The sequence below is a fragment of the Phaenicophaeus curvirostris genome, chromosome 2 (assembly GCF_032191515.1).
Source record: "Phaenicophaeus curvirostris isolate KB17595 chromosome 2, BPBGC_Pcur_1.0, whole genome shotgun sequence".
In the NCBI taxonomy this organism is placed as follows: domain Eukaryota; kingdom Metazoa; phylum Chordata; class Aves; order Cuculiformes; family Cuculidae; genus Phaenicophaeus; species Phaenicophaeus curvirostris.
The window spans coordinates 102546101-102571950 of NC_091393.1; the positions used below are offsets into that span (position 1 = coordinate 102546101).

General features: G+C 38.1%; 1 long non-coding RNA gene across 7 annotated transcripts in view; it reads right to left on the reverse strand.

Moving 5' to 3' along the window:
- The window catches only part of LOC138717524 (uncharacterized), a 496265-nt gene that overhangs the window by 142302 nt on the left and 328113 nt on the right, over positions 1-25850 (reverse strand). For 4 of the 7 annotated variants that reach the window (XR_011336887.1, XR_011336886.1, XR_011336888.1 and 1 more), the window contains one exon: positions 15489-15566. The exons of the other annotated variants lie outside the window; for them this stretch is intronic. This is a non-coding gene — a long non-coding RNA (uncharacterized lncRNA). The remainder of the gene's footprint in view (positions 1-15488; positions 15567-25850) is intronic. 7 annotated transcript variants of the gene reach the window in all.

Here is a 25850-nt window from a genome sequence, read left to right on the forward strand (position 1 = left end):
GTGTAAGAATAGTACTAAAGGGTTAAGAAAATTCTAGGAAAAAAAGAAATCAGTGGCAAATACAAATTTTGAAAGTTTGAGTTTTCTTCAATAGTGTTTGAGAAAATCCCAAAGAAAATTTAGAAATTAGAACATAATTCTGCAAAATAATTGCTTATAGTACAGTGCTTTTGATAATCAACACACCGACCAAATAATTTTTAATTAGAATATAGTTTTTTATGTCCCAGAATTCACCGGAGCTCCCAAAGCCATGCCCTTCTGCACTGATGGCATTGTCCCATAAGGCACAAGGAGAAAAGAAGTAATAGGGCCAGGAATGGCAAGCTAATTTCTGCCTTCTGCAGACAGAAAGTGCTTTTTTCTAGAACTCATACTTTCTGTCCAATCCCACATCCCACACTTCTGTTTACACTTTTTCATTGCTGCTCCATCTTCCTGCCCTACTAAAATCTTTGCATTCTTCTTCCATCTCACGCTCTTCATAACAATGTGGTTTTTTTCCCCCCTGCGTTTCAGATGGTTTATTTTCTCATCATACTGAAAGTGGATGCCCAAACTATGGTCTGGTTAGGGATGTGGTTTGGCCTTCCTACAGCAGAGCAGCAACAAAAGGAGAGTCATTGCTACAAACCTGCATGAGTGATGCTGTTGCTGCTGGCAAAGGCAGGAAATGCAGCTAGATTTCAAGGAGGAGAAAAAAAAAAAAGAGGGGAAAAAGAAAAAGGGAGGAGATGAAAGAGGGGAAGACACCATTTTTTTCCCCAGTCCTGCTATTTGAGAGATAACTGTTGTAATTTTGTCTCTCCTGAATCTTCTCACTAGGCAAGCTTACTAAGGAAGGCGGATTTCTAGTCTTAAAAGTGCAATAATTCACACTTTTCTAGAAGTTTTATTAGTTTGAAATTTACACTTGACAATTTCTAAATTGTAGGACAAGGCCTAAAATGTGTTGGGGGGTAATACGTATTAAACAGAAAGACAAACTGACGAAAAAGTATCAAACCATATAGAACTGGCGGAAAAAAAAAAAAAAAAGACAAAAGATTTTCACTTTGTCTGGCACAGTGTTTTCATGGTTTTTAAATTCTTCGCTTTTTTCACAGCTTCAGATGATATTTCTGAAACACAGAATTTGCATTTCCTAGGTGAGGAATGCTGCCAAATCTGTTAATTCCAGGCAGATGTAAAGTTGCACCACTATATTGCGATGTGGCTCCTTAAAAACAACTTAAAGGGATAAAAAAACCCAACAGAACAACCACCCAACAACCACCACAAATATTCACTAACCCATATGGTCAATAATTGCTGTTTAATAGTCCTCCTATTACAAACCTAAAAAGCAGCAGCCAGAATTACCAGTAGAGTATTAATAAACAGGAATGAGTTAATAGTGCATAAAGACCTTCTAGTGGAACAGTGGGGGAGTTGAATATTCTTTTCTTAAGTCAGCTGTAAGTAATTACTACATGGTGTGCTTCTGACTATTACCATAACAGAGCAATTGGACGTGAAGAATGGATAATAGTATGGACATGAAGGTATTTTTAGAATATCAGCAGTGAGGCAGGTAAATGCCGTACTCAGGCACAAACCTTTAAATAAGTTTAAATAACTTTTCCTAATGACACCTAGCCTGAGCTGAATTTTGAAAAGATCAATCCAATAAATTATCTAAAGTAACTTTATAAAAACATGACTGTAATATGTAAATAAGGGAAATGACAAAAAAAATCCCACGCAGACATTAAGCAAGCAGCCAGCATTACAGTAACTACATAATCACAGGTTTCTCTCCGTTTCTTTTAGAGTAGTGCCTTCATCTGTTTGAATGCAGACTGTGCTTCGCTCGCTTCCATTGGCTGCTCAGGTGAAAACTAAAATATTCAAATAAGAACTGTAACTGTGATTGCAGGAGTTGTGGGTTTTCTACAGTTGAGTTGGTCGTCCTCAGTGATTTAATGATGCATATCATTTATTTTAAAATATTGTTATAAAAGCATTCACTGAGATGCAGCTTCGTGTTCAAAGGACTGTCCATTATGTTATGCAGCAGGGCTTTTCATGTACAAATACAGGCTGAGATATTGTCTACTGACACAACACACACTCTCAAATAAAAGCAGCTTGAGACTTTTGATTCAGAGGGTAGTAATTTTGAAAATGCACAGAAATATAATTTAAGGAATATTTTGAATTTTTCAGGCTATAGGTCTTTCTCCTGCTATGTTGCTACACAGGGCAGATGTTGATTTTTCAATTTGCAGGTTTGTTAAGCATCATGGAATGTTTTGGTTCTCAATCAAGAATATTCTTCCCAAGTGGTTGCAAAGTCCTATGCCTGAAAATAAATGCATGTCCTTTTTCTTTCTTTAGCAGCACGTGTTCTGCATTCAGTAGAAGCATAAAATAGATAAAGCGATGCCATTTATCGGACCAATATATACATTTTAAGCCATAAGATCTCAGAATGCAATGTATTTGCAGGCTACATGCTACAAATGCAGTTTCTGTAAGACAAGAGGCAAGTCCATTTACAGTGTGTCTTACCAACAATTCTATTCAGAAAATTAGTATGTACCATACATTATGATGTCCTTGATATTGTGACCATCCACTGATGTGCCACTATATTGATCAGCTACCAATAACCTTATGAAAACAACAGTCCCTGCGTACATATTTTTTATGATGGACAGCACAGCAGGTTAGGCATGTATGTTCCCCTTTCCTCAAATTCTTCATTTCTCATTTGCATGCATGCCAACAGACAGGAAAAAATAATCCTGGCTCCCATAAAGACAACAGAGATTGTGATACTGAGTCCCCCCACCCCCAGTATTTTCTATCTTAAGCAGTGGTTTATGACTGATCTGTGGCAACGCCATTGATAGTAGTCCTGTATTTTTATGTAACAATCAGATATGGCTATAGAAATCACATTATACAGAGGTGGATGTGGCACAAAGTTGCAGACTTCAAGCATTTTATCAAGATGGATTTGGCCCTTTGCAGTCTTCTGCCCCATTAAATCTGAAGATTATGTGTTGTTCTTAGTCCACTGTTATCATAATGGAGAGCTGATGTTATAATGTGGGTCAAACAAACAGCTAATTGGTTTTGGGCATGGCTTGAGCAAAAACAGAATGGAGAGGCTGAAGACATTAATAATAGTACTTGGTGCGACTATAATAGATAGCTTCTATCAGAGGATTTAAAATCACTTTGCAAGCTTTGCAGGCATATTGCTAAGTGTTTTTGATACTCCCATTTGAAAGTGAGACCATCATCTGAAGACCATGCTCATACAGTTAGATACTGAAACAGTGAGAGTTTAAACAATCAAGAAAACAATAGATAATAAAAGGCAAGCTTTACAGAGTCACACCAAATGAGTTAACTTGGAATCAAAGCAAAAGTTTGTGAGGATATTTTTAAACAAACAAGATAAATAATGAGAAAACAAGAAGACAACACCGAAAGAATAAAAAGTGCATATAGACAAATGTTGGTTTGGGGGGTTTGCTTGGTTGGGTTTAGGTGGGGTTTTTCCCCCAAATTTAAAACAACATGGTTGCTGCTTTCTAACATTTTTCTGCACTACAGTGTGTCAAGCAACTGCTTTTGCAAAAGGACGGCACAGAGAAACCTATGTGTCTGCTTAGAGCTCTCCAATCATGACCAGAACTCAGCACAATGTGTGGACTGCAGGAGCAGACTTTCTAAACATAAGCAGTTTCAAGCAAAGGACTGGCTTCTTGCACGACTAGAAAGGGTCTAGGATATTTCTGGTACTGTAGACAGACACACACAGAGACACACACTTTCGTACATACATGCACATTTATTAGAATATTAAACAATAATACCCCAGGCTATAACAGAAAAATTCTATGGAAAGTTAGAGACTTGAACAGGTGAGGCAGAGAAAGGGTAAGAAGGGAAACACAAAGAAAAGTGACATGGTGACACAGAAGTCACAAAATCCCAACCAGAAACAAAGTCAGCCAAACTGACTCAGAAACATTATTGGCAGAATAAATCTGCAGCTCTGGAGCTGACATGAAGTGTGGGGGGGGAGCAGGGAGGTGGAGGCACTGGCAAAAGCATGAAAAACAAGACAACACTTCTGAAAATTTTTCAACAGATAGGAAAACAACACAAAAACCAATCAAAAAAAGTCACCAGCCAGAGATGAAGGCACAGAATGTAAGAAGAGCGCAGTAGTTGCAAAGACAGTAATTTTTCCATTTTGGTAGAAAGAGTTACAAAAATATTATTGTCCAAGTTCCCTGCATCTTTCCATTCCTCAGCCAAATTCTTCAGGGATGTTTCTGTAAGGACCAAGAGGGGTCCAATTAGCAAAAAGAAGACAATAGAGGCATTACCACTTGTCTAGGACACTTGATGTATTTATGGAGAATAAAATTAAATTGTCTAAATTAATAGCCCTGGGGAAATTGTTTTGTAGTTCTCATTCAAACCATTCCTCAGGATGCATTCTGTCCTTCAGAACAACTTGAAGCTGGTCCTGCAGTATGAATTCTTCAAACACAAGAAAATGGATTCTTTTTAAATGATTCCTTGGAAGACTGGGTATATTTTAAAGTTTTCCAGTGTGGTGCTGCACACTTCCAGTGTGATCTTGCATCTTAAAATTAAGTGGAATCGCTGATTCACTAGCTATATGCAGAAGTATTTGCGTTAACAAACCAGTCTCATTACATTCTGCTACAACACTAAACTTCCAGAAGAATCCCCAAATCGTCTGAGACCAAAAGATAACTGTGATCAAGGTATAAGTCTCTCCTGTCCCTGCAGCATCCCTTGTATATCTCTTGAGAAAGTACAGAGCATATTCAAATCTCCTTCAGTGATGGGCTCAGTGCTAGGGTCTTTGAGGTCCATGATTATACATCATTTCCTTAAAATGGCCTATTCTTGCTTTCTTGCTCTTGAATGAGATAGTAATAAGATAAACTTTTTAAAAAAATCAGAACTGAATCATTGATGCAATTTTTCTTCATATTGCACTGGCATCTCAAAATCTCAGGCAAAAGTGGGACGCTGGTCTCAGAGCATGTATTAAGAGACATCACCTTCCCCAAAGAGCTTTCAGTTAGACAAGAGAGACACACATGGGAGGAACCATATGGTACCCTTACCCAGTACTGTACAGAGAGACCAATTTGTCTGAACACCAAGCCTTTACAAAGTACGAGACAGAAACTTTCAAAGTGTGATGTGAAGAAAGAACTTCAAATATTGCAACATTTCTTAATTTTATTCACCCATCTACATTTATGTCTGATATAAATTAAGAACTGTAAACGATCACATTCAGTCCTCGCTTTTGCAAACATAGTCACTTAGCTTGGTCATATATTGGAGAATATTTTTTGATATGGAAGTGTAATTTTTTTGCAAGCTGAATTGAGAAGCAGACATTCTAGCTGTGAAAAACAGCACCATAACCTGCTGATCCCTGGGTAGAGGTCTTTAGCTGAGATGGCACCTCCAAGTTTATCAAACACTTCCATCCAGGAATGTGCATCAAAGTTGCTTTGACCACATTAATCTCAAATCAGCTGCTTTTCATTTATGCATCAGCTTCACCAAGGCACAATATCAGATAAGATGGTTATTTTAGAGGACAGGCAGTACTGACATAGCAACGAAATTAAATCCCATAACATTTTCTAGCTTGTGCCCATGGTTGCAGCTAGCTGTTGAATAACATCAGTAATTGGCCCGGTACACCTGTATTAGAAGAGCAGTTTGGAAGAAAGGAAAGAATGAGGAATTTTTGCAGCACTTCTGAGCAATCTATGAGAAACAAGGTCATGGTCTTCACAGGTGCCTAGATTTAGCCAACAAGGCTCCTGTTCTCCCCTGGCCCATGTCCCTTTGGGGTTTTTTGATCAATTTGTTTGCTACCTGGAAAAAATGTGTAAACCAGGGAATGCTTGAAGAACAGAAAATTTACCCAGGACAGAACAGGATCAGGACAATGGGATACAATCTGTACCCAACTCCATCTCACACCGTCCTGTCTTGCAGCAGAGATAATTCAGCTACCTGAGTTTCAGACGCAGAACTACTGCATGTTAAGAGAAGACAGCACTGTTTTGGTGGACCCACAATGCTGAACTGAGCACCCCAGTGGGTGGAAAGCTAGGGGCTGAACAAACAGTAAGGGCTACAATACACTGCAACAGTTCCCATTTGTCAGTTAGGGACCCCCAAACCACGATAACTTTTGCAAAAAGGTGTCACTTCCCCACTTTGAACTAGATCTCTACATTGTACTACTGCTTTTTGTTGGCTGTGAATTCATTGCGTATAATTGCCATTCATCCCGTACACTGCACAGTTGTGTGTATGCTGTGACTCGAAACTGCTTCTAGAAAATCAGTTTTGTTTCAAGTCCAACTTCTGATTTCACACAGTATCCCTCATTAACTGAACAAAGATAATGCTGGCCTCATTTATTGGAATATAACAGCTAGTCCTCATTTTACTCACTTGCATTGATACAATGGCCTGGAAGTCTTCCCACCTCTCCCTACCATTCTTTTTCTGGCTTTTTTTTCCTTCAGCTGCTGGAACCACGCACTACTTTTTTGCCTTCTGCTTTTCTATAATTTCTGCTCTCCAAATATGCCTTTTTTCTTCTCCCACATAATTCAACCTTCATAATTATAGGTTCCCTTAAGATCCTTTCCTACCAGTCAGGTTTCTTAGTTAGCCCTGATGGACACTTACAGGTACCACCATTTGCTAATGCGACCACATTTCTCTATGTAGTGCAGTTTGAAGGGTAGGTTTCATTTTCTGTTAACTCTTCACGAGATATCACCTTTCTTAGGCTGTCCCCAAACTGCAAATGTTCTCTAGTGCCTTTATCACAGCCTTTGGCAGCAAAGTTTTAAAATTACATCTTCCATTACATCTAACTTTTTGGCAAGGTATCCAACAACAGCAAAACAGTAAAAAAATCACCAAAAGCCTCAGAGCTGCCAGATTCTTCCCAAGCCTTGCCAGAGATATACCAGTCTGGGACAAACCTTGCTGCTTGCTCAGTTGGGCCTTTATGGCTGAAAGCAGCATATCTAAAGCTGAGAAAAACAGCCAGGGCTTCCAAAAGTAGAGGAAAATGAACAGATGGAGATTCAAAAAATCCTTTATTTTTACGTTATTGCTGGCTTTTATTCGAAATATTGTTAAAATCCAATCCGTTTCTGAAGACATTCAACAAAACAGAATTTTTTGATGGAAAACATTTCATCATAAAAAGCGTTCAACCAGTTCTACTGATAAATTTCATCATTCTTTTCCTGAATAGAGTCAGGGACAACTATATGAATCTTACCTGAGGAAAAGGAGTTCCTTAGTTAGAAAAAGGCAAGGTGTTTATTCTTCCTTGGAAGCATGAGCAAAGCAACAGCTGATTAATAGTGAAAGAAGTATCGAGAGAAGTGTATGCTAAGTTTCAGCGTAGAATTCATTTCTATGGGTAAATATGTATAATTTCCTTACACTAACAGAATGTACTGCAAAATTCAACAGATTTCTCACCACAATGGTGTAAGTAATCAAGGAATGTATTTAGGAAGAACAACAAGAGAGACAGTGAAAAATACCTCTCAAAATTTCCTTTACTCAAAACACTTTTCAAAATTTCTTTTACTCACTACGTGATGTTGCTGCAAGTAGTCCACATATTAATTTCATCCTAATTTTTTAGACTGGTGGGTACAAGAAAGCAAAACTCTCACTGTCTGGATTCAGTAGACCTATCTCAATTTACAAATTCTGAGAATTGTTCTGATCAGTGTAATGTCAAGAAATAAAGAGGTACCAAGTATTTTAGTGAATGCCTCACAGAAAAGCCTTTAAAGCTTCTTGAAATAAGAAGCCTGGGGGTGGGGTGGTATCCAAACTGAAAATGCTCCCCTGCCCCATCCCATCCTCACATGGACTGCTAAATTTGTTCAAAATTCACGGGAACTGAGCATGCAAAATCAACCCTGAAGGCCAGAATTGACCATACTCTGAATGAGGAAACTTCTTTGAAGAAAATTTAAGTAGAACCGTCAATTCTTGGCTGTTTGACACCAAGTCCACTTGCTCAACAACAACAAAAATAATGCACCAATTACACTCATAAATGAAATACTATATATAAAGGCTTAGCTCAAGCTTTTTGAGCAGAATTTACCATCTACAAGCCACATAGCCTGTCGAAAAATACTAAAGAGAAATTCTGGGTGGCATGCACTACTTACTGACATTTATACAATGCCATGTACTGGCAAATAGTTTAACATTTTTCTGCATCTCAGTATTTTAGTCTCAGTTTCTGCTCATGACATTAAGCAGTTCCTAAATTAATGCTACTACACTATTTCCCAAAAATAGCAAAACCAAACCAGAGCAAACCAATATACAACAGCACTTTTTATGAGATGTAACAATCAGCAAAAACAATGCATAAAGCCATTATTTTTTGCTGGGATTTGTTGTGACAGTTACCATGGCTAACCCATTAACATATTTGCTGTACAAGTATGGTCATTCTACAGCCTTAATTAACTTTCAAGTGGAGAGTGCTGTGGCTTACCACTTATTAAATATCCACTACAATAAGTTACAGTTTTACCCTTCCAACCTCACTTAGCCAAGGCACCTAGAAGAACCAGCTTTCTATCTGACTATAATTTTGTAATTGCTTTTTACCGAAATTACGTTGAAACTGGACACCCTATGTAAATGTATTTTGCCTGGTTCATCTAAAATTGGCCACCCCTAATCAGATCTGGTTGATATTTGATTGAATAAGTGGAAAATTAAGTTTCTCCCTGATAACGCTTTGCTTTTTCCTCCCCTTATATTATTTATCGTGTAAGCATTTTTTAGTTGAAATTTGAAAGCATGCCCCCTAGAGAACAGCAGAGGACAGGCACATCGGAAAGGCTGCTTTAAAGCTAATCTCCTTCGAGTACTACACACGAACAGTATAGTTACACTAAGCAGAGCTAATTTCAGCAAGCGCTTTATTCATGAAGAAAGCAATGTGATTTGAGATTTAATCGAGTCAAAATTAGGTCTTGTGATTAGCTAGGCTGAGCTGTTAAGGTATAGTCATAATGATATCATTATTTCTGTGCACCCAGGTGGCATGAGCGTCGTCAAATAACGTAATGTTCTGTATGTTTAAACTTGTATACTGCCAGCTATAAGGAACTGAATACACCTCGATAAGGCATTCCTCTGAGTATAAAATAGGACTTGAGTTAAAAATAAAAAAATGCTTCTACAAAGGGAACACGTGAAAAGGCCACAGGAGTGCACAACTGAAAAATAAATAAAAATGCAAATTTCCCTAAACTTCATCTTTGGATGGACTGAAGCATAAGTGAGAACTTCAACAAAGCTATAGAAAAAGATGACAGGTCTGAGTTTCAGAAATTTAAGACAGCAGTAGGATTAGACACTTTGGGTTGTCTTCGCATACATTTCTTATGGGAGTTAATTCCATTTGACATGCAAGACCAAAGCAAGATTACAGAGGCATAGCCCCATGGCGAGGTGTATGCTGTAGCTAAAAGCTGGGATTTGAATAATTGTGCAGGCTTACTCCAAGAATCAGGCGAGAACAGAATGAATGGATTATTACAAGGAACTTTGTACATTTTTAACTGCTGGACTTAATAAAATACCCTGTGTGTAAGACTGGTATTATGGTCCTCTGCACTCGCTCTAGTTGAAATTTGTGGTAGGATCTATCATATATGAGAAAAAACAGAAGCTGTTAAAAAAGAATGTATAATGAAGAATTGGGTAGGACCATGCCCCACATGATTTTCTGTGGGAAGAAAATTTTGAGAGCTTTAGTTCAACATATCCAGGCCCCAAAAAGTTATAGGTAATTCGTTTCCTGTATAAAAGAAGGTTGAAGGAACACAAGAGATTGGATCAGAAAAAAGAGGAGACAAAAAAAAAAAAAAAAGGTGAGTTTTTATTTCACTGTTTCAGCTTGTTAGCTAGGTCATTTATTACAGAGAAAGATTACTAATCCACACATCATTTTTTTTTAAATTGACCTCTTCCCTTTGTGTCTGTGGAAGCACTTGTCTGTAAAAGGAGGTAATAGCTGACTGCTCCTTAGAGTCAGTGCTGCTTAATTAACTGTCCAGTGAGAATTATTGAAATACTTATATAATTCTTATTTAGCACTCATTAAAGTGAGGGATACAAATGCTGGACAATGAGAGGTTCAGGAAGGCTTTGAAAAGAGGGAGTTAGTACTCTAATAGCAAAGAATTATGAAAGCCTGCCCATTAACAGTAACAGAGCAGACCTTTCATTTTAAAAGTCACTGACTCAGATCTGGACTTATTTGATATTTTTTAAAAAGCTCCTTCATCTAACCCCTTAGCAATAGACAATCTCCAATTCCCCCTGCTATTGCTAACCACACTGCGCAGAAGGTGCATGGATGAGGTAAATTATAGTTCTGCACTGCCTCGTGATGATGCCACAGTCACATGGTTGCTTCCACCCCTCCAGTGTGCTCCCAGGTCTCACGCTCACAGAAGGGTCATCAGCTCCTAAGAGCGTATGGAGACAGGTAAGAGAGAACCAGTTGCAATGATTTGTACCAAAACAGTATCAGCAAAGTACACGCGCCTTCTTAATGTAGGACTTCCCTTGCATAAAAGACGTCTCTGAATATCACTACGCTACATATAAGGAAAATCTCAGGTGATGATCATTTTGCGCTAAAAAATAATCTCTATTTCATTTTGATGGGTGCTTTGGAAGCCTGCCATAAAAGTTGATGAATATCCTGAATAACTAGGCAGCTTCCAAAATGGAGATGAAGAACCTGCTGGGTACCAAGCAACAGCAAGATTCAACACTACCTATAACTTACTCTGTGACATGGATTACAGCAATAATAGACTATTGTACAGAGAATAATCTAAATTCATCAGTACCTCTTGCAAGACAAAAAGAACATGCATGTACATGTTCCGTGCATAAGAACCTTTTCAGAAATAGCTATCTAAAAAGAATTAATTGGCCCAATTTCAGTGTGTTTTTTTTGTAGCAGAACCGAGTTTGCAGAAGCCATATGCCTCACCAGTTTGTCCTCAGAAAATTTACCAACAACAGAGAATAGGGTTACCATCATCTTAGAGGTTTTGAAGGTTCATTCCTCCACAAAAGGTGTGCCCCAATCCCCTCTCTAATTTGTATACTGTCAAAAGTTCTTGAATCTACAGGAATTCACTTAGACATGAAGCTCAGATATCCTTCCTATTCATATAATGATTGATGAAACACAAGGGAAAATAAATTGAATTATGTTAAATCTCCTAAGGAAACATAATTAAGCTGTAAAGCATTCCCTTGAAAACCTTGTATCACTCAGGCTATGTCTTCTACAACATGATCAATAATAATATTAATTAAAGCCAATTATTTTGCAGGACAGGCATGAACTTTCAGCCTTTACTATGTTTTAGACTATTAAAAGCTACGGATTTTTCTTTTTTTTTTTGCTAGCATATCTGCAAAATCCTTCTACATTCCAGCACAAGGTTTCTAAAGTATTGTGGCTGGGATTTTTTTCTTTCTATTGCAGGTCTTAATTTTAATATATGCATGTCTGTATATAGTTCAGTACACATACATCACAGGAATCACATTGAAGATAACACAAACATTACAACCTTACCCTAAATACAGAAGCTGGTCAACTGCATAGATTATGCTGGTATCAATTTCTCTTTAACTGGTACCCTAGGCGTGAAATATATCTACATGGCAGATATTAAATAATCACCACCAGCATGTGCCTCTATCACCAAATCAAAACACGGCACATACTTCCAGTTCTCCAAGCAGAAGATGAAGCAAGAGTTCTGGGAGAAAAATCACAGGAGAAATGGCTCAAAAAAATTTGGGAACAGGAGACAGTAGGAAAAACTTAATTTCATACTAAAAACAAAATAATGCCATCAGTTTTCAGAAGGAATTTTGCCAATTTGTGGACAAAAAGGCCTTGGTGAACTCTTATCAATGCAACACAAATATATAGAAGACAATTGTGTGTTCTTACTACCTACAGAATAACAGTGTGTAAACATATACATGTTTTTTAGCATATATATTTATGATTGTATACGAAGACCATAAATATATTCTGGCTTTAACAACATATCCTGACTTACGTAAGCTCATGTTTAAAAAAAAAACAACAAACCAACAATTAAAAGTTCCTTATATCTTGCTCAGAAAAATTAATTCAAATGAAATGGTGAAAAGTACATAAAGGCATGGCAGCTCTAAGTAAGTCTAAAATTCAATCCCAGGCATCACTCCTAAAGAGGGACCAAGACTTTCATCAAATGTCATAAGCTCTGTGCCATAGTTTTGGTTGTTTTTTTTTTTTCCAAAGAGAACTCTCACTGGGCAAAGAACTTCCAGTTTTACAATTGCTAGCCAAACTCAGGTATCATGGAAGGGAGACAGACTTCTCAAATAAGAAAGCATATATTGCAAAGAATAAAAAAGCCTTCCGAAGAAGGTAGACATTTAATTTGGAACACTAAATACTATTATGAAAACCACAAATAGAGCAACAATAATTAGAATAATACTTTGGTTTTCCTGAAACTGCAACAATAAAGCAGTGTGGCAAAATAACAGTATCCAAGATCTAAATAAGTTGGGTGTTTGCTTGTTCTTTTAATAACAAAGGCATTGGGAAGGCAAATTTCAGACCGTGTGGAAGAAGTCAAATAATTTCTCCCCAAAGGCAGAGGAAAGATTTCTCAAATGAGTTTCATCCTAAACAAGACCAGAATAAAATATATGAAGCAAGATGACATAATGGGCTGTTGCTTAAATGCAGCCACGGACAGTACCCTATTCTGAAAACTAGGCTGCGGGTAATTGAATGTAAGATGAAGCAAAAATATAGAAAAGGCCAAGCTGAAACCGAAGAATAAAAATGCAGTGTGTGTAACAGTATTGAGAAGAGTATAGCTCTGTAGAACTGATTAATAAGAAGAGCAGTGAACAGTACAGAGTGGATTTGCAGAGATTAGAATGTTGCAGGCTTCTTCTAAAAGATTGTATAAAGTTCTTATTGGGTTTGAATTTAAGTAGGGTAAAATTTATCTAACACCATCAATGTTTCCCTTTGACCTTTATGTATATCTTCCTTCTACCCCCCAAAAAGGACACTTTAAAGTAATATGTTTCCATTCTACTATTTCTTACTGCCTGCACATGAGTGCGTGTACATATGCACGCATGTGTAGTCTATTGTATTCCTTTGCACTACAGTAAGAAACCAAGAAAGTCATTACAAAGTACTTTAACACTAGCTGTCAAATTCAAAAGAACATATACTTTGATAAACACTTCATGTTATGTTCTTTCATTAACAAGATCAAAAACTAGAAGCACAAGATTTTTGTAGGCGCACACTCTCCTGGGTGGAAAACTGGTTGGATGGCCGGGCCCAGAGATTGGTGGTAAATGGTGTGAAATCCAGCTGGAGGCCAGTGACAAGTGGGGTTCCCCAGGGCTCAGTGCTGGGTCCAGCCCTGTTCAATGTCTTTATCAATGACCTGGATGAAGGCATCGAGTGCACCCTTAGCAAGTTTGCGGACGACACTAAGCTGGGTGGAAGTGTTGATCTGCTGGAGGGTAGGGAGGCTCTGCAAAGGGATCTGAACAGGCTGGACCGCTGGGCAGAGTCCAATGGCATGAGGTTTAACAAGGCCAAGTGCCAGGTCCTGCACTTGGGGCACAACAACCCTGTGCAGTGCTACAGACTAGGAGAAGTCTGTCTAGAAAGCTGCCTGGAGGAGAGGGACCTGGGGGTGTTGGTTGACAGCCGACTGAACACGAGCCAGCAGTGTGCCCAGGTGGCCAAGAAGGCCAATAGCATCTTGGCTTGTATCAGAAACGGTGTGACCAGCAGGTCCAGGGAGGTTATCCTCCCTCTGTACTCGGCACTGGTGAGACCGCTCCTCGAATCCTGTGTTCAGTTCTGGGCCCCTCACCACAAGAAGGATGTTGAGGCTCTGGAGCGAATCCAGAGAAGAGCAACGAAGCTGGTGAAGGGGCTGGAGAACAAGTCTTACGAGGAGTAGCTGAGAGAGCTGGGGTTGTTTAGCCTGGAGAAGAGGAGGCTGAGGGGAGACCTCATTGCTGTCTATAACTACCTGAAAGGAGGTTGTAGAGAGGAGGGAGCTGGCCTCTTCTCCCAAGTGACGGGGGACAGGACAAGAAGGAATGGCCTCAAGCTCTACCAGGGGAGATTTAGGCTGGACATTAGGAAAAAATTCTTCACAGAAAGGGTCATTGGGCACTGGAACAGGCTGTCCAGGGAGGTGGTTGAGTCACCTTCCCTGGAGGTGTTTAAGGCACGGGTGGACGAGGTGCTAAGGGGCATGGTTTAGTGTTTGATAGGAATGGTTCGACTCAATGATCCGGTGGGTCTCTTCTAACCAGGTTATTCTATGATTCTGTTTCAAATCTCTCACAAACACTCCACTGAAATGTGCACTGTAGCACACGGCAGCACTGCCTCAGAGAAGTTTAAACCAGTAGTACAAAATTGTCATGAAGAGTTGAAACATAAAAATGGACTGGGCAGTAAACCTGAAGATAACATTAAAAAACCCCAGAAAACTACAGGCAGCAACAGGACAATGAGTAGAGATCAGAAAAACATAACATTCAGCGACAAGTTAATGATAGAGACGATCATTACAGCCAGAATTAAATATTTAGGGGACTGAATCGAAGGGAATGACACCAGAAAGCAGATTTAATTTTCCAGATAAATACTGCTTTCAAGTTGTTTGAGGCAGGACTTCTACACTTCAACTATTTTGTTTTGGAGAATTTACATCTCTTCATCATATGAGATTGGGAGCCGCGCTCAATCTGGAAACACTCATAGGAGCCCCAATCAGGAAACACAGGGTTTTTTATTTCTCTTGAGGTAAAACGTTTGCCACAGACTTAAAGCCAGAAACAACGAGAGAGAACGTCATGAGGACAAGGGTGTTGCTAAAGGCAAAGCACACAACGACTAGAAAAGAGAAGACATTAAAATATTTAAAACTATCTATACAGTTCCAAAGATACAAGTAATTGACAACCTTTGCCATTTTGGAGAAAGGTTAGTAAAGTGTTTTTAAGATGCAGTCATAGCAAGCCAGTTTCTTACTATCTAACTTGCCCTGTCTTTAGAAATTAGAAACCCATCTCTCTACATGGTCTGTGGAGGGGCACAAGCACAGAACAACCACCCAGTAGAGGTGACCATCTCTTCATGGACCGCATGGAGCCAAGAGGATTAATCTAGAGTATGGTATATAGCCAACCTTACAGGAGGTGAATCCCACCTAAGACGCTCATCTAGAAAGCTGGAGAGCTGACCTGAGCCTTACCTTCAGCCAGTATTAGCTAGTGCTCCTCTAGAGATTTTGGATACCTCTATGGATTCCCCTCTAGAGTTTGAGTAAATTCTAGGATTTGACAAAAAAAATACATATAGCCTGTTTGAGAAGTGAAAAGATAAAAGAAGAAAAGACAAATTTTAAATGTAGCCTTTCCTGCCTCCATGCATGCTCACCAATGGCTTTTCCTATATACAAAGTTGACTGAAGGGAGGGGTGGGATTGAATAACAAATTGATGTGATACAATCACATCATTCACAATCACATAATGGACTATATCCCAATTTTCAAAAGGCATAAAGTATCCTCATTAATACGATAAGTGCAGCAGTCAAATCAGTACTATGATTTTATCAGGGTTTTTGACTGTACATGAATTAGAATATAAAATGCATACAGAATTTTTAATGGGAAGGCTTTAACATTCTGTGAATGTATTTCTTACTGTCATTTACATCACATTAAAGTGAAATTCCACATAAAAGCATAAAGAGAATACTCTATGTCCTAAATTATAGTTTTTCATAGTTGTCATGTCCACATATTCGGAATCTTATTCACAAGCTGTAATATTATCTTAAATCTGAAAAGGGTAAAGTATTTCTCTGTTTGTTTGGTATGGCTGGCAAGTAGAGTTGTTGCATAATAAGGTCAGGTGGTCAGGATGAAGCCTACAGAGATCTTTTAGGGATGAAATTGTATTTACTGCCTGTTCTACAACAGGTTGCTAAACCTGAGACTTCTGGCTCTCATTTTCAGCAGGGTGCTAAAATTGTTACCATGTTCAGAAAGATGTTGTTTTAATCTTCTTTCAGCTCCTTTCATTTTCCACCTTTCTTTCAGTACATTCGTTTAAAATAAAGCTTGCCAACAAGTATTTTTCTTTCATTCCAGAGGGATGCATTCAGTCTTTAAGAAATAAACGCATACTATATTTCTGTATGCATCTACTTCACATTACATTTTACCATAAAAACTAGCAATATCAGTTTTTACAATCTTACCTATTTTCTCAGATCCAGTAGTTTCATGCTGCTTCAGATTTGATTAATCTCACAGAAAAAGAGCCCGTAAGCTCATATTTGTTTTATTCTCATCAAACCACTTGGCACAGACCGAGTGATGTTTCTGACCAACATATTATAATTGGTCTAAATTCTTCTCAACTACAAATGCTGTCAATTAAAACAGGGGTTTTGCCCCAGCACAAGTGGAAATGTTGGATTGTAATATACACCCTGGAATGTAAGAGAATGTAATGGGCCAATGTATCAGCCACAAAACAACACCCTGCCTAATTCTGGCTGCAGCTTTTTGAACAGATGCAGGTTAGTTCCTTCTACAGGAACAGCATGTATGAGCTTTTCTGTACATGATGAACACACAGGAACCCTAGAAGCTCTTAATGGTACTTATATTCAAACCTGGATTTCTTTCCCTGATGAAAACGTGTATAGCAACTACAGCACCTACAGATTTCATTGTAATCTCTTATTCGTATTGCACCACAGCAAAAACATATGGTTACTTCTGCCTCTGTCCATTTTGCTGCCTTGGAGTACATGCAACACCTCTTGTTGGTGACACCTCCCAAAGAGGGCTCACTCACCTTTCTCAGTCTGCAGTCATTTGGTTTTATATTTCATCAACATTATTTTATATTTTTCTTTTTTAAACTATTCTGATGTTGACAAAGACAACACCTTTGTGGGAGTCAGCTGTAGAATTCCAGAGCATACAAAGTAACTGCTAGACTTTAAATAGTGAAAGAATACATGCTCTTCTTTCTTTCATTTTTTTTTCCAATTTTTCAAATACTGGATCTTAATTTTCTGTTCCTGCCCTCTTCCGCCCCCTGCATCTCAATAACTTCCCATTGGATTTACTGGTATCTGCAAGGACTTTTTTCAGCATATCTAGCATCCAAACATTTGGGTGGAGGAAAGATGTACAGCATCTAAGCATCTCTGGGAGAAAAAAAACAGGGAGCTTTACTGGATTCATGGGAGTAGCAGCTACAGCTTTAACTGCATCTTTTGCCTGTGAATTTACAGATACTTTCAGGCTAGAGTGTAGCAAATATTGGCGTTGCTATATTCAGGCTCTAGTAACCATTTATCCATGCCAGGGCAGGAATGCTACTTCTTGAAAGAACTACACAGACAGTTGCATATGATCAGCGCTGGTTTTAGTACTGCATAAATCGCTAAAAGACCAAGGACTTTTTATTTAGTCAATGTGAAATAAAGAATTTGTAGGAAGTGGTACCTCCTGTAACTGTGTTTTTGCAGAGCAAACAATCTGCTACTCAGTTGCAGAAAAGGAGATACAGTTAGAGAACTGAGGCTGGTACTTTTGGACTCAATCTCCCAAGAGCAGGTTATAAAGAAAGAACACTCGCTCCTTTTGTCTTTGCCCTCAATATACACAACTACATGTATCCACATCACTGCAGGTGTGTATGTCAAATACTGATTATTTCAGCTGCTTTATTTACTGTGCTATATTGTGCAGTCTTCATTAGGAAGAAGTCAAAGCCTTCCTAGCATGCATTTCCCAATATTGGGAATGAGGACTTCAAAGAATCATTGGCTAAACAGCTGCAAAGGAAAATAAATCTTGCTCACTACAGGTTTCTTAATCTGCCTGAACAGCCAGGTAGAACACCTGTTTAAGGTCTGCAAGAGCGAACCACTTTGAAGCATCGTACTAGGAATTCTCCCTGCCAAAGGAGATGCTTGTGTATTAACCCTCATGCAAAATGATCTGTTACACTTGGAACATAACCAGCATCCAAATGGTTAGCACAGGGTACCTCAAACAGCAAGGGAGAGCTACTGAGGGGACAGGTACACTCTCATAGCAGGAAAGAAACAGGCATATACCCTTACACGTAATGCAGCAGCTTGCTGTGAGCCACAGTGCTCGCTCCGTACCAACTGTGTGTGTTGAGTCCCAATCTCACAGGTCCTCTCTGACTCCTATCTCTGGACTGCATTTGATGTTTAAGAAAAAAGACAATTCTAACCCTGCATGTACAAATTCTCAGAGACTGCTTTCCCAACATTTGCTATCAAGTGATCATATATAACAATCAGGAGCCTTTTGCGCATGACAGCCTGACCAGCATGGTGTTGTCATATAAAGATCCTCATAATACCCCATGTTACTTTGCTGCTCCAAGTCTTTCTCCTCCTTGCTAAAACTGTTTCAAAGCCACTTTTTTATTCCCTCGCTTGGATTTTTTCAGACCTCTACTTTTTACAGCTCCTGATTTCAGACACAACAGAATGAGAAGGTATTTTCAAAAATGATTTCTACCAATATTTTCTGTCAATCCTGTAGTTAAAGTCCAGGAGTTACTCAGCTGACAAACAACTAAAAATAATAGTCATGATTAGGGCATAGTATTATCAAGCATTTCATGGATGACAGCTTACCCAATAAGATTTAGTCTTGTTACATTCGGAAGTGAAGAATATTCATATTCTTGGATTAGGAAAAATCCAAACAAAATCCAGTGTATATCAGTAGATGGTAATGCTATCTAATTAATTAACTGAATATTCATGCAACAGGTGCCACTTTTTTTCCATACCAGAAAGGAATCTGGTGCATTACTGTGGTGTGAAGTGGCGTGGTATCAGTTTGCAGTATCATCTTTTAGGTGAGATATGAAACAGACGTCTCATCTATAATCATATTCATAGATCATAGGGTATATTTTAATAAGTGTTAAGGCTGGTGGGCTGTACTGGGTTTAATGTTGGCTAATTCAGTTTCAACTCTAAAAAAAAAATCTCCTTTGCAATTTCCCTTGAACATAGAAGTCATACTCACATCCTGCTCTAATAATGTTGTAATGTCTCAGTTTATGAACAATATTGCCATGCTGAAAGCACTGCATTTCTCTCCCAAGGAGCCAATTCCAACATACAGGGGCATAAGGAACAAGACTGTTTTCAAACCTGACCTTCTGAGGTAAGCAGTGAGACAAATACACTCAAATATAAGTTTGAAAATTAAGCTTATGCTACAAAAAGGTTATTTTACATTTCTTTAGTGTGAAAGACAACACATAAATATGGAACATTTCATGAAACAAAGCTACAGAAGCAGTATTTTATAATTTTAAATATAATCTTTTTTTTGTCTTGCAGCATCTTTCGGTTCTTCCTTTGAATACTTTTGGCTCTAACGAGATACAACAAACCAAATAAACATGAAGAAAAGAGAAAGAATTACAAATAAATGGATAACAATCATTTTTACACATACAAAATGTACAATATGTTGATGAGTTAGTCTGTTTCTATCAGCATTCAGTGTGCATATACGATAAGTCTGATCAGCTGTTTGCATGTAAAAGATATAAATCTTGTCTTTACTTGAAGTTTTCTGATTAGGATTTTAGGTATTATTTCTGATGTTTTTTCAGATTGACATCCATGGTCTACTTTGATAATGAATACCCCAAGAGAGCACAGAGACAAGACTGGGTCTCAGAAGCTAGGAGCATTTCAATCAAAGATGGTTTGTTAATAATAAAGTAAGAAAAAAAGCCATTTGCTTCTTTTGCAGTGACTGCAGCGCTGACCCTCTCTTGGTCCTGCTAGGCCTGTCTGAGCAACAGCAGAGTTCAGTGGTAATTAAAGCAAGAGTGTTGTGAAAAAAGTGTGAATTACTTTTACAAGAAGACTTGGATGTTGCTACCGACTGACAAAGCACAGCAGGAGAACTCTGCTGGATATTAAAGAGCTATGGTAGTCACTGTATTGTAAGGTGGCTTTTCAGCACAATGCAAAATTGTGACTTTTCACAAGTTTGTACCTCAGGAACCATTTGAGTTATCGGCTTAAATTTTAGTATGTTTTATAAGGCACATAGTAGACACCATAAATGTATCATACGCGGTAAAATCAGGTCCTGCTTAAATTACGTAGACCCTAAATTCGATTTTAAACCTTCAATTATGACTTCACTGGGTAATTATCGCAATATTACAGCCCAGATTGTTGTGTGAGATTACAGAAAGAGCTACATATTCAGACATCTCTCAGCAAATTATTACAGTGTCAAATAGCCTGAATTTCCATTTTTGACATTTTTAAAACTAAAAAGCACAGCAACCTCACATTTTTGGCATTGCACAGAGAATATATACCAAGTATTATACAGCAGCCCTGTACTGTATAAATATCCTTTTAAGACAACGTGGTTCTGTGAGACAACACAAAGGACCAGTTCTGACAAATGTTTCACTATCTCCATGTTTCTTCTATAGTCATCGGAAAAAATGCATGTTCCAGCAGTTTATTTTTTTTGTTAGCATGTAGCGAGAACAGGGGATGAATCCTGAAGTTAGTTTCATACATATGTAGATCCAGTTAAGACAGCATATACAAAGGCAGTTATTCCCATTATTCTGCGAAAACAAAGGTTAGAATTCAGCCTGATAATCCACAGAATAAAGGGAGAGAATCTCCAACACAATATGATGGTGTTGTCCTTCAGGGTGTGATATGATTTCATTCAATAATCAGTACAGTGGTTACTGAATTAGTTTCCAGTACAGCGTGAGGAATTTATATAGCTAGCAATATAACATTTTCATTCTAAGATTTATTTAAGATCTTGAACCAGCAAATAAGGATTTTCTAAAGATTCATTTGGGTCCTATTTTGAAGAAAATCTTGGACCTATTCTGAACAGTCTGGCTAATTTGCAATTTACACAAACATCACGTATTTACTTGCATGAACTTTCAAAGTAAAGCTTAGCATTTTTGTCCTCACAGATGAACACAAAAGTCCAATGGAATTATGAAAATCTGTTATATTTATGAGCCCGGGACCACAGTCACATAAAGAAACAGTCTGATACCTGGCATTATCCCTGGGGTTAGAAGCCTCATTACCCCAGAAAAATCTTTTCTTCCCAAATTCCTGGAAAACAGAATGTGCTGGTTCCTATTCTAAGGAATGAGGCAGAGCCTGGGTAACCCATAGGGAAAATGCTACACATACATTCCGTTTTGCAATCCTGGGGTTAACCCAAGACAAAGTACTGTATACTGTTTGGCAGCGCTTTGACAGAAATGGCACAATCAGACCTTCTATTCCACACAGAAAGTCCATAAACTGTGTTCATAGATTCTTGTAGTGCAGGGAATCACTCCTTTATATAAAATCTAACATCAGAAGAATAATTTTCCTAAATTTTTTTGAAGTAAAATAAAACCACATTATTTCAGAACCCCCATACCCAAGGGTGTTAGGGGTGCGTGTGTCTCCCCTACACACAGTTGTTACAGAATAAAGGAATCAAGAAAATGAAGAAGAAGTTGGAAGAGAAGGGACACACAAAAAAAATCTCTCAGAGAATGGGGGTACCTCTCCAGTATACGTTCAAATGATGGGTACTGTTTACTGCACTTAGGCAATGAACACCATGAAATATTTTTTACATATTATTCGAACCGATTTTTTTTTAATTTTTTTCTGGATTTCTAGACTGACAATGTGCACCCTCTGTTCAACACTTTCTATGTCTCTCAAAGCTTAGTTAGTTCTTAAAACCCAATGTAAATCTTCTATGCTATGGAAAATAAGAGAAGCTTGCTAGAATTCAGGAATACAGTTCAGAACAATAAACGCCCACCTAAAACCTCAAATGCCCTGTTATCTCTTTCAGATATATACAAAACTGTACATGAAAATAATTAGACCACCAGCACAAGAGCTGTAAACACAATGTTGAAACAACTACCTATGGAACTAATCCATTTAACCACCACTGATTCCTAGGCTGCCCTGTTCTTATCCATAAATAATTCTGCCCTTGAAATGAAGACTTTAAACAATGCTTTTGACTTACTTACAGTTAACAATGCTTTGGCGTCTGTAAAAAATTATACTAAAAGTGAAAATAACTCACTCCTCTTAGCATATAATCTTTTCTTTTACTTTTCATTCATGGAAAGTTTGGTTTTTGCAGTGATGCAGCAAAAGATTTGATAATATGCTTCACATTAAGCATATGTAGTTGTTCATTTGCCTAAGTGCTTTGCCAGATGAAGGTCAGAGTGCTTCGAGCCTTAAAGGATGAAACCTAAATTTTGACTCCCACCTTGAATATAACTAAACTAACAGCAACATTGATTAAATTGGAGCAAAGCTTAGTGCACAGTTTAGGACACAGGATATTGAGTCAGTCAAACCTCTTTCTTTATCATAACATCATGAAAGCCACAGAACCTTCATCTTGAATTAACATAAAAAGACATGACTGCTTGCTTTCTTCCATGACAGATGGGTAGTTTCAAAATTACAGGTTGAAGCCATCATTCCTTGCTCACATGTTTAAGAAGGGTACATGGCATAATTAACTAATGGGCTGATGTGGCTGTTAATTCCCAGCTGCAGTCACATGGCAGGGGTTAGGGTATCAGGATGTTAAAATCCTTGTCCCATCAAAAAAAACCAACAAACAAACAAACAAAACCCCAATCTTCCTGTGTTTACTCGAACAGCTGAGTTTTAATTTTGATAGAAGTTGTTTGAGCTCAGTACCTGACAGAAGAAGCCTATGGAGGAAAGGTTCTATTTGTGTGAGAGCCACTCACCACCACAAAAACTCACATAATCAGCCACTTATCTTGAAAGCCCAGTACACTCCACAGAACAAAACCAGTGAGCAATGTGTCCAATTAGTAACAAAGACTCAATTGCTGTTTGATCACATTTTATACCCTTCCCTTACCACTGAAGAGAAATGCAACAGATACAAATACACGTGACATGTCAGTCTTCAACTCTTTGTCACATGGAAAGAATTACAACACAATTAAATGACAGTCCCATGCTAAACATATTGAAATGAAAACAGCCTTTTCCACCATCATTCCAGTCACATTCTCCAGCAATTGGTTTATCACTTAGCAGCACTGCTCAGTAGAGCCGTTATTATTTGCTAGCTTTTTGATCAATTTTCCAGTTAACCTGAACTTTGCTAATCAATCACATCTTCAGATATTCACAACCTCAGCCTCAGAAAGAGACAGAAACCTTAATTTAATTATTATCCAGTGAGTCCATCTGAAAGTGTGCATATAAAAGCCAGTATTCATACCAGTCAATTGCTTTCTTCAGTGGTAAGAACAGTATTTATACTGTGTGACCTTTACAGAACACAGAAGAGTTCTGCTACAGAAGTAGCAGAAATACTTTTGACTGCTGTCTATGTGTAGACAGATGGATTCTGAGATGATACAACATAGTTCATATACCTACTTAAATAACTTTCTATTCACATAACAATTCTGATTTCTTCTTAAGTAGAAAGTAATTTTTTTTTCCTGTTTCAAGAAGAGTTTATAATAGTATTTCTCTAATTCTAAAAACAAAGTCCCTGCATACAAACAGCTCTGGCAGAGGTTAATTGTGAACTCAACCAATGTCAAGCTTAGATTCAAAGCACAGTATTGAAGCCTGTTTCTGTGCAGGCAGAAGATGACCCATGCAATGCAAAAAATGTTTTCTGAGAAGTAGGTGCAAATGGGCACTCCTAACATTGAAATCAACTAGAAAAGCCAGGGAGTAAAAGCTTTCCAAGACAAAATTAGTCCATTTTATAAGTCCTTTCAAGAACAGAGGTGTATAAAACCAGTCCTGACAAGTTCTGAATACCCCTTGAGTGGTACTAACTGTCTCATGTTAACTTTCAGTTCAGTGCTGTTTTTCCCAACCTGTCAGCATCAGCCTCAGAATCAGAAGAAGGAGGGGGGACAGAAAAGATGAAAAAAAGAGAGAATGAGGAAGTAAAATCAATGCCTTTTGGGTACGTTCACAAATTGAGCAAACATGCCTGCTCTAAAACTCTGAGAGCCTATAGCTGTTTAGTGACTTTGATTCCCTTAACACAGGTAGTACTAAATAACATAGGGACAAACTACCATGTGAGAATATAAGGCCTATTTTTTTCCCCCCTCAAATCAGCTAATAAACCATAAGACTTAAGTATGCTCACACGACTGAGAAGGCAATTTGTTAAAACGACACAACAGGTTAGGAATGCATTACCACTAATTACCACTAAAATCTTTCCCCTGCTCAACAATGTATACAGATGTTCCTAATATACAATTTTTAAATAGACACAGATAGAACATGGGAGTTCTGCATGATACTCCATTACTGCTAGTGCATCTTTTAATTAGTATGCAATGAATGCACTTATCACCAACACTGCACCTTTTATCATGTTAAACTGTTGAGATGTTCTGCTATAACTATCAAAGACACAAAATAGCTGTAGTAAACTGATCACTCAGCAAAGTAACCTAAGTAAAACCTGTAGCCATATTACTTCCAATATTCCCTCATGCACATATTAATAACTTCTCAGCCACTTGGGGGACTAACACAAAAAAACAAACATCACAAAACACACACAAAAAAAACCACCCAAACCCCAAACCAAAAAGATGAACACCTAGAAAAATGAAAATAAATAAAAGGTCGTCTCTGCCTCTCGGTATCAGGTAGTTGTCTTTTTTTTCTCCCTAACATGTGCTTTGTCTCAACACTGACTTCATGAGCCAACAATCAAATGCACTCCTACTAGAATTCATAGAAAACTCCAGTTTTCCCCAAGAAAAGAGATCATGTATTTCTATCACATTACAGATAAAATAGTTCAATTCTCACCATACTAGCCTGAAAATATTACACTATAAAAAGTACATTTGATTTTAAAAAGTACCTATGGATTTTTATAAAATGAAAGTACAAGCACTTAAGTAAATTACAGTCTTCTGGTGCTCACAAATTGTAAAATGTGCAGCAGATACGGGTGAGTTTAAAAGATCATATGTAACTTAGTTTTATTGTGTCGTGTGCCATCTAACAAGATAATTCTAACAATTAGACCCTGTTGTAAATTAACACCTATAATAATTTTGTTTCCAACCTGGATTTAAAGTAGGATTAAGGGAGAATAGGCCTTCTGCATACAGGACCTCTCTGCCAGCAAATAAAGGAGACTGCCTAAGTCTACTCACCAACAAGCAAAAAAGAGGTAGAGGAAATACTGAGGAAGACTAATGACCGTTTATGTCAGAGGCAGTGTGCCTGCAACTACAAGCGAACAGTGAAACCCCTAGTGATCTGCAATGGTACAAGTGGTATAATTTCCTGTAGAGACACTGCTGTTGGTCTCACCACTTGGTTGCCTCAGCTAATCACCTCATTTGCTTGCTTCAGCCATTTGGTGAGATAAAGAATGAGGCACAAAGGGGTGGCAAAGTATGATGGCACCAGGGGAATGAAAATTAAGTGAAGATATGTGAGGT